The following is an 11890-nucleotide window of genomic DNA, read 5'->3' on the forward strand; positions in this document are numbered from 1 at the left end:
TAGTCAGCCATCAAGTAATCATTCATCTGCATGATTTTATTACAGATATTGTTCTCCAGTCCTAGGTGTAAAACAAAATGAAAACATTCATTCTCTATCTCAAGGAACTCCACGAAACAATCAAGGAGACAGACATATACACAGGTAAAAACAAACATGGTGTTCACCCTACTTAACAGAGGTTCATGACTAGATCAGGGGGCCAAATTTGCCTAAAGCAGTTAATCTTGTGATTTTTATCATCAATTAATTTTGGACCATGTAACACATGCACAAAATTGTGCTATTTCTAGAAATATATGAAATGGGAATATGATCGCCCATTCCAACTAATCAGCGCCTTCTTCCTGACTTGGGAGGTTTTAAAAGCAATGACTCATAAAATATTTCCCAGGCAACCATCCATCCAGTTTCTTCCCACAAGTCTGAATTTGTCAGCCTGTCTCAATTTTGCCTAAGAAATTAAAAATCTCCATTTTAGTTTTATTAGCACTTTTACTGGTTTGCTGTTTTTAAAAGAAAACATGCAAATTATAATGAAAATAAACAAGAAATGAAAAGTCTACAATAGCGATGATTTTTAGTAAATGACCATTAGTAAAGGTTTCCAGAAATTATTCAGAACAGATAGGTGTGAAAATCACTTGTGAAGGAAGCCTTCATAGATATGCTTAGGGTTCTAGGAAATATTGAGTCTCATTCATTGATAACAGGAGTACAACCTTGCTATAGGATAATTTTTTTCAATATGAGTTAAGAGGCTTGCTGCTGCTGCTGCTGCTGCTGCTGCTAAGTCACTTCAGTCGTGTTCGACTCTGTGTGACCCCATAGATGGCAGCCCACCAGGCTTCCCCGTCCCTGGGATTCTCCAGGCAAGAACACTGGAGTGGGTTGCCATTTCCTTCTCCAGTGCATGAAAGTGAAAAGTGAAAGTGAAATTGCTCAGTCGTGTCCCACTCTAATGACCCCATGGACTGCAGCCTACCAGGCTCCTCTGTCCATGGGATTTTCTAGGCAAAAGTACTGGAGTGGGGTGCCATTGCCTTAGGGGTTTTAATTTTTTTGGGGGGTGTTTAATTTTTGAAATAATAATTCCATTTCTTTAAAGCTATTTTAAAGAAATCAGGGATTTATATATCATTATAGTGATATGTATTATGGCAAATATTCTAAACAGCCTCAGAAATAAAGGAAAAGGTTAGATGAATTATTAATAGAGCTGTACTACAGAAAACTACATAACCATTCAAAAAATGGTTTCCTTTGGGTTTTCTTCCATTGAAGAAACAACATTTTTTATGTTTTTAAAAATTCTTATGTACAATGACATAAGAATATGCTTTGGATAGTGCAAGATGAAAATCAGGTTACAAAAACTATGTATGGTTGATTCCAATTTAGATGTAAAAGAGACTGGAAGAAAATACACCAAAATAGTTTTCTCTGGCTAGTGTGATTACAGATGGTCTTCACATTCTGGATATTCAAAATTTTCTACAATAAACTAAGTTCTATAGGGGGAAGGAGCTACTTTCTATAAATGTTTGCCCTGTGCAGTAAAAAGTCAATCCTTGTGATTGGCTCTGAGAAGCCCTATTTCCACCTACACTATTTCCAGAAAACAGGAAATGTTTAGATGTCTGAAGCATACTGAATGCTTCTATGGAAAGGATAAAAAAAGACATGCTTCATACCTGAGAGATGTTCCATATTCATCGCTGGTCCCACCCAGGTCTTACAACATTCTCTATAAAGACCCATCACTTCTTACGGAAAACAACAAAAATAGAAAAATGCATTGAGTGTCCACAATATGCCAGGTAATTTTACATGCATTGTCTTATTTGATCCTCACAGAAACCTATAACATCGACTTTGAATATGTCTAGGCAACTTACCCAAAGTTATAGATAAATATTAAGTATTAGAGCCAAGATATGAAATCTAGGCCACTGACTCCAAGTCAAGAGCTTATCATAACTGCCTCTTTTACCTGCACCTGCATATCCAAAGTATTTATACATATAGTCCAAAAAGTGTCCATGCTGTTTCAACTACTTGTCAGCTTAGAGAAATAAGACATTTGTATTTTTCACTAATCTGTTAAGTATGTGATTATGTATATATTATATATAAATATTGGCTACCGGTGTTTTATTTAAGCTCTGGTCCCCATTATCATCAGTATCAAAAAACAAGTTCCAAACTTTTTCATGAAGAACAGATACATGGTTCTTCTCAAACAACAAGCCTTCCCTAACATTTTTAAAGGATTTGTGTAAAAAGAAAAACTAAGTTACAGATTGTGTATTTAAATTTGTCTTTCCAGATTCACTTCTTTAAATCACTTTCCAAGTAACTAGAGATATGTGTTTATCTTTCTGGCAATCCCTTTGTACTTACCATCCCTCCCCAGTCCCCCATGCTTCCTGCCACACCAAAGAAATCAATCTCTCTCATCTCAATTAATCCTAGACTAAAACAATTTGAAAATTTTGTTCAACATTCTAAGACTGGCCCAGTTCTGCTTTAATCATTTACTGTTTCTCTTATTAGTGATGTATATGTTCTAAATTATTTCACAGTTCTCCATATATCATCTTGTGTTTGTTCTTCATTTTATTTCTACGTATTTACATTATACATTTCTCAGGAATCATGACTACTTCTTTTTTCTCTTAAATCACCCCACATGCTTTATTAAGTGTTATGTACATTTCTTTATTTGATATGTACATAATGGATCTCCAATAAATGCTTGTTAACCAAATGTTCCCAGCTTACTCCTGTTCACCTACAAACATATATTCCCAAGAAAATCAACAAAATGAAAAATAAATAGGTGAAGAATAAAATACCACACTTTGAATTAGCATATAAGCCTATGCTCTCTTTCACTTTACTAGGTTCTCTTAGGCTGGGGAAAAGAAGTATGGTATGTCTCCTAGCTTTTTTAGGAATTTCAGAATTGATGGCCAATTTCAGGGTCTGTCATTGTGACTGAGTTATCAGTGGAAATATTATGAAAGTTCAACTAATTACATTAGTTTGGTCTTTTCTGTGAAAAAAATTAGTAATGTGCAAAAATATCACCATGTATTAATCTAGCCCTAAAGCTGCTGAAGGTTTCTTAGTTAAAAAAAAAAACAAAACTTATTTTATTTCTAATAACTAAATGTATGACCTTATTCAAATCATTTAACCACTTGAGTAGCAATTTCTTCTTCTACACAGTAGGGATAATAATACACTCTACACCTTACGTGGATGGTTGTAAGGATCCTGAGGTAATATATGTGAAAGCACATTGTAGACTCAGCTGAAATATACAAACATGAACTTACTTTTTTAATGCAGAGTTCCCCATATTCTCTTTCAGTTATGATTTTAATATTTCTGATTATTTGTGAGGTTGATGGATATGCTCCCCATTAATGAGTGACAACACTTTCTTGTCTTCATTAGGACCATTTCCATCTCCTTGCTTCCTGCTGGCTTTATTGAATCATAATCACCACAAACCACATGCTCTTTAAAAATAGACCTGTTTTAGCCACTGGTTATCACAGTCTGAACCTTTTATTCTTCTAGTGCAGACTGTCCCCTCAGGTACAGTAAAAGAGCTGTATTCAATTAAAATCCTTGCACAGTCCTAAGTGGACAGATAAATAAGTCCATTTTAACTATGCAAAATAAACTGTGTTCCTTAAACAAGTTTTCATTCATTTTTATCACACACTATCACTTTCTTTATCAAAACTTTGCTTTAAAAAAAAAAAAAACTTTTCTTTTTTAATTGGTTCTGGCAAAATTCCAGATATACACTCTTCCCAATGCTTAATTATTTGACATTACACTTTCCAAAATATCCCTAAGTAGTTAGAGGAAATGGAAGAGGGGAAAAGGTGTGAAAAACATTAGACGAAATATGGTGCCTTGAACACATATTTCCAGCTGTCTCTCTCCTATTATCTTATCGAAACAATCCAGGAAATAAAAATACATCTATGTGAGCAAACCTACATCAGCAGTGGGAATGGAACTGGGGCAAAGGTACAAACATTTACTAGCAACATTGAAGACAATCTGCTAGACATGGGGCAGACTAATATACGCTGAAGAAGGAATCCTTGTGTCCAGAGGGGCTTAAGAACAGGTGATCCCAGCAGCCACTTAATACTAATTCCTCACAAGGAGGGACTAAGACTGAAGGCAAGACTAGAAAAGTCAGGGGCATTCAAGAAAGCCACCACAGAGACTCTTAGGAAAGTACTAGTCAGAGAGCGTATACAGATGGGCTTGCTCTTGACACAGATGTGTGCATTTCTTTAACCCAAATATATGCTCTGCTTTGGATATTTTCCCATAATGTATAGATCTACTGCACTATTGCTAATTTTTCAGTCACACTACTGTATAACTGTATCACATCTGTGTATACTGCTGAAAGAATAGTTAACTAAATTCCAAAAAGTAAATTGCTAATCTAAAGGTGTGTGAATTTCACTTTAATACTGCCAAACCACCTTCCTTAAAACATCAAAGCCACCTATTTTGCACCACCAAAGTATGTGTCAATATTTACAAATCCTTACCAATTACCATACTTTAATTCTTTAGTTTTCATGTTATCTCCATATTACAATCTTAAAAAAAATTTATTTTTAGCCACTCTAGAGGGCAAAAGGTAACATTTCATGTTCTTTTATTTTTCTTTTCTTGAATGACTCATGAGGTTGAGCATATTTTCACACATTTGTAAACCACTGTATTTTTCCTCTGTGAAATTTCTACTTTTTTCTTTTGTTTATTGTTCTCTTGGGGGTTTTTTGGTGTGTGTGTTTTTTTTTTTTTTGGTTTATAAGCAGGAGAGTAGTTTAGAGACTAGAAGCTGGAGCCAACCCAACTGGATTCAAATTCCATCTCTGACCCTTAGCAGATACATGATACTGGAGAAGTTAATTAAGCTCTCTGTACTTGTTTCCTCACCTATAAAATGATAAGGCTAGAACCTATCCCATAGGGCTACTGTGGGATTTTGAATGGCTTAAAATTAAAAAGCACTTAGAATAATGCCAGACATAGAGAGAAATGCCTGATAAATGTTAGCAGTTTATAGGAGTTTATTGACCAGAACTGACAGGAATCATTTATCTGCAGTGATTATTTTCTTCTACTCTACCTCTACTCTTTTTCATTTTGTTTTGTTTTAATCTGTCTTCAGTTCAGTTCAGTTCAGTCGCTCAGTCGTGTCCGACTCTTTGCGACCCCATGAATCGCAGCATGCCAGGCCTCCCTGTCCATCACCAACTCCCGGAGTTCGCTCAAACTCATGTCCATCGAGTCAGTGATGCCATCCAGCCATCTCATCCTCTGTCGTCCCCTTCTCCTCCTGCCCCCAATCCCTCCCACCATCAGAGTCTTTTCCAATGAGTCAACTCTTTGCATGAAGTGGCCAAAGTATTGGAGTTTCAGCTTTAGCATCATTCCTTCCAAAGAAATCCCAGGGCTGATCTCCTTTAGAATGGACTGGTTGGATCTCCTTGCAGTCCAGGGGACTCTCAAGAGTCTTCTCCAACACCACGGTTCAAAAGCATCAATTCTTCAGCGCTCAGCTTTCTTCACAGTCCAACTCTCACATCCATACGTGACCACTGGAAAAACCATAGCCTTGACTAGATGGACCTTTGTTGGCAAAGTAATGTCTCTGCTTTTCAATATGCTATCTAGGTTGGTCATGGTTAATCTGTCTTAAAGTGTACTAAAATTTTTTCATTTTTATAGAGTTAAATCTGTCAATCTTTTCCTTATAGAAAATGATTCTTTCTTTAATTGAAGTATATTTGATTTACAATGTTGTGTTAATTTCTGCTGTACAGCAAAGTGATTCATTTATACATACATGTACCTACTTTTTCATATTCTTTTCCATTATGATTTATCACAGTATATTGAATATGTTACTGTACTATACCGTACAATACTATATAGTCCTAATATATTATACAGTAGGGCCTTGTTGTTTATCCAGTCTATATATAATACTTTACATTTGTTAACTGCAACCTCCCAATCCATCTTGCCAGCCCTCCTTGGAAACCTAAGTCTGTTCTCTATCTCTGTGAGTCTGTTAGACAAAGATTCTAGTATCGTGCTCAGAAAAGTAATTCTCACTCCAGATTTTATAAAGACTTCTTCCACATGTCCTTCCAATGATTTTATAATTTTTTTTTTGACATTGGGCTCTTAAATCAATTCAAAACTTATTTTTATAAGCTGGGTAAGATAAGACAAACTTTACTCTTTTCTTCATGGATAGCCAATTGTCCTGCTCCCCTTCTACTTATTAATTTGAAATACTCAGTAAATCAACGTTCCAACTGGAATTGCATTATTTCCATATCACCCTGGAGAAGATTGGTAATTTTATAATATGAGTTGTCCTATCTTAGGACATAGTAGTTTCTCTGTTTATTCCAATCTTGCCTTGTGTCCTTGGTTAAAGTTTTGTGGGTTTCCTTTATAAATCTTACCCATTTCTTGCTCATATATTCTTAAACACTTCTTTAATTTACCAGTTGAATTTACTAATTAATGAATTACATTAATATATTTTCCAGTGTTGAATCATCCTAATTGACTGTGGGGCTCCATTTGATGATTTCTTACGAAATATACCAAACATACAAAAAAGTATTACATATGCTGTGCTGTGCTTAGTTGCTCAGTCATATCCGATTCTTTACAACCCCATGGACTGTAGCCCACCAGTCTATTCTGTCCATGAGGATTCTCCAGGCAAGAATACTAGAATGGGTTGCCATGCCCTCCTCCAGTGGATCGTCCCAACCCAGGGATCAAACCCAGGTCACCCACATTGCAGGCAGATTCTTTACCATCTGAGCCACCAGGGAAGCCCATAAATACTGAAGTGCATAGCCTATCCCTTCTCCAGGGGAATCTTCCAGATCCAGGATTCGAACCAGGGTCTCCTGCATTGCAGATGGATTCTTTACCAGCTGAGCTACCAGGGAAGCCTATGTTATACTTACGTCTTATATTTAATTAACAGTTAATATAGTATAAATTAAACACCTCTATTATTCACCATCTGATCTGAATCTTTATCAAATCTAACATTTTGCTACACTTAAGTAACTGGAGGGAGGATAGAAATTCATCAGTATAGGCCCTTAGGCCCTTCCCTTGCTCCCTACTCAGATATAGCCATTATCCTGAATTAAAGGTTTATCATTAGCATGGACATGTTTATAGTATTAATTATGAAGAACTCACAAGCAATATGAAGCACTATGCAGTATTTTTCAACCAGCATATAAAATGTATAATACTATATTATCATTCTTCAGCTTGGTTTTGCTTTGTTTTTTGACTCAAAAAAAATTTATAATTACTGATGTCTGTAGTTCTAGTTTACTTATTTTGATAGGAGTACAATATTCCAGTTTATGAATATATTACACTTCCATTTGTTCATTCTTATGCTGATAAACATTTAGGTTATTTTCAATGTTTTCCTATTATACACGGGGCTATGATGAAAACTCTGTACACATTCATAGATTTTCCTTAGAGCTGTTCTACCCACTACATTAGCCACTTCTCTAAACAGCTTGTTCATATCTTTGCCCATTTTTCTAGTAGATTTGCTGGCATTTTTATTTTATACTTGTAGGAGTACTTTGTATAGTTAGAATATAAATCTTTTATGAGTTGTATGTGATATAAACATTTTCTCCCATTCTGAGCTTTTCTATCAACTTCAATTATGGTGTCTTTTGTTAAGCAAAGTTCTTTTAATTTTATCAATCTTTGCCTTTATGCTATAGGCTTTTGATTGTGTTTTTCAACAAATCCTTTCCTATCCCAAGTTCAAAAACATATTTCGTACATTTTCTCCTAAAATGTCCTGAAATATTAAGGGCTTTCATATTTAGGTCTTAAATCGCCCCCTAGAATGAACACTTTAGTATATGGTATGATAATTTCCCCTTCTATGTGGATAGCAATCTGTTCCATGACAATATTTTGAGTAGTTCTGTTCCCAATTATCTGTAATGTCACATGCTATACCTCTATATGCATATGGCTCTTTTCTACGCTATTCTGTTACATATATGTATAATGGGTCCTCTATATTCGTACAAGTCCAGGTATTAAACCAACCACAAATTAAAAATATTTGGGAAAAAATTCCAGAATGTTCCAAAAAGCAAAACTTGAATTTGTCATTCATCAGCAGCTATTTACATGGTATTTACATTGTATTCAGTATTATAAGTAATCTACAGTAATTTAAAGTACACAGGAGGATGTGCATACATTATGCACGAATGCTATGCCATTTTATATAAATCACTTGCACATCTGTGAATTTTGGTATTAGGGACATTCTGGAACCAATATCCCTGGATATACTGAGGGATGACTCTATTTGTATATCTTTGCATAAATATGATATTATTTTAGTTGCCTTAGGTTTATAGTAGCTCAGACGATAAAGAATTTGCCTGCAATGCAGGAGACCTGGGTTCAATCCCTGGGTTGGGAAGATTCTCCTGGAGAAGGGAATGGCTACCCACTCCAGTATTCTTGCCTGTTGAATCCCATGGACAAAACAGACTGGTGAGCTATACAGTCCATGGGATCACAGAGTCAGACATGACTGAGTGACTAACATTTTCACTTTTCCAGGTTTATAACAAGCTTTGATATGTGGTGGTATAAGTTCCCCAAATTATTCTTCAAAATTTGGCTTAGCTTTTGTTCTTTCTAATGAATTTTAGTATCAGTTTGACAAGTTCCACAGACAGCACTGAATTTGTAGACTGATTTGGAGAAAATGACAGAATTATAATATTCAATCTTTCTTCTCACAAAAATGGTATGCAGTTCTATTTATTCAGATCTCCTTTAATGTGATTCAGTGATGTTCTATTTTCTCTATAAAGCATCAAGGTTATTTTGTTAGATTTATTCAAACATACTTTATTATTTTGTTGCTGTTATGTATTATATATTTTTCTACTAATTTTCTAAATAATAATTACCAATATAGGAATGCGATTCTGTCTTACAAACCTGCTGAATTTTTCAATGGTCTTTAAATTCTCTATAGATAATCACATCCTTTGCAAATAAATTTTCATCTTCCTTTTCAATATCTTAATTCTTTTCCTTTTCTTAATGCATTTGCTAGGACTACCAATATAACACTAAATAGAAGTGCCAGAGGCCTCTTAGTCTTGCTCTTAACTTGAACAAGAATGAATACCTCCAAATTTTCACCACTAAAATATGATGTAAACTATTGTCAGGATTTTAAACTTTTCCTTCTATTTGTAGTTTTCTAACAGTCTGGATATGTGAGTGGGTGAGTGTATAAATGAGCTCTGAATTTCATCAAATGCTCATTATGCACCTACTGAGATGGTGATCAGAAAGACAGGAATAACAAGAAACTTATTACTGTATACCCTTTTGTACTTGTTGAATTTTTATCAGGACTTCCATTTCCAGTATTAAGGAGGGCTAAATAACTGGAACAATCCTTCAATTGAAAATACTAGATAAAATATTAGTAAAATCTCCCCCCCAAAAAAATTAGTAAAATCTTATAAGCATCAAAGGAATGTTAAGAAGAAATTATTAAGATGGGAACCCAGAAATGAATAGGACACTGAGGGCACTTGCCAAACCTAGTCTATTTCAGCCTTGGTTTCCATGGCCTCAGGAAATGTGGAAGAACAGAAGACAAAGCCCTGAGCCTGCATGGGGAATCAAAAAGAATACTCATTTCCCAGAGGGCTGGTAAAAGGATGAACCTCTGGTGTAAGAATAAATCGAAAATAAGTCCCACAATTCCTGGCCTAGAGAAAGCAAGAATAAAGGAAAGGAAGTCCCCTGATGAGTTGTAATGACAAGCCAGCCCTCATGAGGATTTACAAATTCACACAATCTGGATGATCCAAGAAAAAGTAAAGAACTGATAGTGGTCTCAGGCACACAACCAAAGCAAACATAAATCCACACTGGAAAAGCTCACCATCATCCAGGGCCTCAAAGAATGCTCACAAATAATTTTCTAAAGAAAATGAGCAGCTCACAGTCATGTAGGAGACAAAGAACTAAAGCAAAACCAGCAGAAATAACAGAAAACAGAAACAGAGCGGCAAAACCTCTGATACAAGAATTATCAGACACAGATTACAAAATGCCTATGATTACGCTATTAAAGTCAAGCGTGAAAATAAATACAGATAATATTTAAGAAACTATACAAAACAACCAAGCAAAAAATTTTTAAAGAATCAAATAGAACCTCAAAAGCTGGCAACTATAATCACTTAAAAACTAAATGGATGGTTTTAACAGCATGTTAGGCACAGCTAAAGAAAGAATTGGTAAAAACTGAAGTAGAGTCATGGATGTAGAAAACAAACTTATGGCTACCAGGGAACATGGGCGGGGAGAGGGGAGGCATAAACTGGGTGATTGGGACTGACATATATACACTATTATATACGAAATAGATAATTAATAAGAACCTGCTGTATAGCACAGGGAACTCTATTCAATACTCTATAATGGCCTTTATGGAAAAATAATCTAAAAAAAAGAGTGGATATTTGTATATGTATAACTGATTCAGTTTGCAGTACACTTGAAATTACCACAGTGTTGTGAATCAACTATGCTTCAATAAAAGTTAAAAAAAAAAAAAGGCATTTTTGAAATGGAGGATAGATCAGAATAACTTGTCTAGAAAGAAGCACAAAGAGGCAGAGATGTAACATATGAAAGAAAGGTTAAAAGACATTGAAGATGAGAAAGCAACATGCCTCTAAATCAGAATTCCAGAAGGAGAAAAGAGTGAGAATGAAACAATATCTGAAGACATAACAAGATGAGAATTTTCCCAAGTGAAGGATCCTAACCACAAACTCAAGAAGTAAATTACAAAGAGAGATGAATTTTGAACTTTGTGAATGTATTACATATTTGAAAAACTTTGTAATTTAAACACTTTTTTGAAAAACAACTTTGGGAAGAGAGGGGCAAGAGACTACAAAGAGTCTACAAAGTAGATTGCATGTTGTTATGAACTACTTTGATTAAATTTCCCTTTGTGAATTAACTTGTACATCAGAAAGTATACTGAAAATAAATTTTAAAAATCCATCTAATTATTTAGAATTTTAATATATGAAAAATGCTTATCCAAATTTCCCTTAAATCTAGAAGTTAAACATTATTGAAGTACATATTCTGGAATGTTCTCATGTTTTTTAAAAAAAAAATAAAAGTATTGGCCAAGGAATCTAGCCTACTGAGTACTTTTTTAACTGGAATTTTGGTTCAATCACAGAAACATAAATTGAATCAGAAACCTGAACTAAAATGAACCCTGAATCAAAAACTCAAAATGAACTACACTGATCTGCAGAAACTACACAAAGGGAACCAAAGCCAAATATGGTAATAATTCTTTACAGAACCAAAATTCTCTCCGAAAATCATTTTCTTGTGCCTGTTTTTTCTCTTTCTGATATATTTTTAATACTTTTAGATAAAATATTATCTAACAAGATAATGTGTCCTTAAGAACTACCAGTTGGATATTTAATACATTGGTCATTCCTCTCTTCTCTTCAGACACCCTTAGCCAACCCAGTCTGAGTGACAAGCTGAAAATCAAGCATTAAAGCAAACCAAGCCTTAAAAGGAACTCCAGAGAAGCCAGGAAAAACACAGTGAGAAAAACTAAGAAAGAAGCTACAAATCCCTGGCTCTGTTCTGAGGTGGAAAAGGTTCTGAAAGAGGAAAAGAATAAGAAAGCTCATCTCTATTTTGCTTTTTTATTTAAAAC

The sequence above is a fragment of the Bubalus kerabau genome, chromosome 1 (genome assembly GCF_029407905.1).
Source record: "Bubalus kerabau isolate K-KA32 ecotype Philippines breed swamp buffalo chromosome 1, PCC_UOA_SB_1v2, whole genome shotgun sequence".
Taxonomy (NCBI): domain Eukaryota; kingdom Metazoa; phylum Chordata; class Mammalia; order Artiodactyla; family Bovidae; genus Bubalus; species Bubalus kerabau.